General features: G+C 44.3%; 1 long non-coding RNA gene across 1 annotated transcript; it reads left to right on the top strand.

Moving 5' to 3' along the window:
- On the top strand, nucleotides 1-660 carry LOC108951856 (uncharacterized). The gene is made up of 2 exons (XR_001976420.2): nucleotides 1-417; nucleotides 541-660. It is a non-coding gene; the product is annotated as an uncharacterized LOC108951856 (long non-coding RNA).
- The last annotated feature ends 339 nt before the right edge of the window (nucleotides 661-999 follow it).

Below are 999 nucleotides of genomic sequence, written 5' to 3'. Positions count from 1 at the left end.
CTGACGTTAAAACTGGGATGAAGACTGATAAACTCAAGTTCATGCAACATACTTTGGCGGCTAATTCGATGACAAAAGAAATTGGATTTTGTGCCGATAAGGGAGACACGAAACTAGCAGATCTCCGTTCCGTGTCACTAACGGGTTCGACTCATCTGACCCGTTTGATATGGATAGGGTTCGGTCCAACCCACATGACCCAACTCAAACTTACCATTTGCCAGAAACCCTAATCCAATCTCGGTTCCCTTCATCCCGTCGTCGGCCCTCAGGGACGCCGCTCGCATCGCCAGACGTTGCGATGATCCGACCACGGCTTCCGCAACACGGCCTTCCAAGACGGTGCAACTGCGACTCCCCGCCGACGATGACGCTACCCGTCTCCCCGTCGCTTCACAAATCTTCTCGTTCGCTGAGGTAAATAGGGCCTATCTGTGTCTTTTTGCTGCGTTCTCTTATTTCCCGGACTTCGCCGCCGCGCTCGTCTCTGTTTCTTTTGTTGCATGGGATCTTCTCTTACGGCACTTCCCTTCTTAGCAGAAATCATTTAAGTTGGTATTTACTGCCATCCGGGACTTGAGCGACACCTGAGATGCCATGAACATGTACTCGATTTCATATATTTTATGGAGCTGTTACTGAAGAAAAGTTAGATAGCCATTGTTTAATCACAAGCTTGACATAATCCGGCTTGACCTGACCTGTTTAACAATCGAGTTAATAGGATTTATTGGGTTAATTATAGAATCAGTGGGTTGGATCGTGGTCGAGTATTTGACACACACGTCAGGTTTGACGCGATAGTCGACACGATTCGAGCCGCGGACACCTCCACCTTTAGGTGTGCTCTTTCTAATGATAAACGTATCCTTTTTTTTCTTTTTTGATTCATTCAGTTGAATCAATTTAGCTGACCCAAGACTTGAACAATTCAAAATAAATCATACTATATATATATATATATATATATATCGATAAAAATATACAGTAATTACATAA

This window comes from Musa acuminata, chromosome BXJ2-1 (assembly GCF_036884655.1).
Source record: "Musa acuminata AAA Group cultivar baxijiao chromosome BXJ2-1, Cavendish_Baxijiao_AAA, whole genome shotgun sequence".
NCBI lineage: Eukaryota > Viridiplantae > Streptophyta > Magnoliopsida > Zingiberales > Musaceae > Musa > Musa acuminata.
The sequence above is the reverse complement of the archived record's forward strand: the minus strand, read 5'-3'. Positions and strand labels throughout refer to the sequence as shown.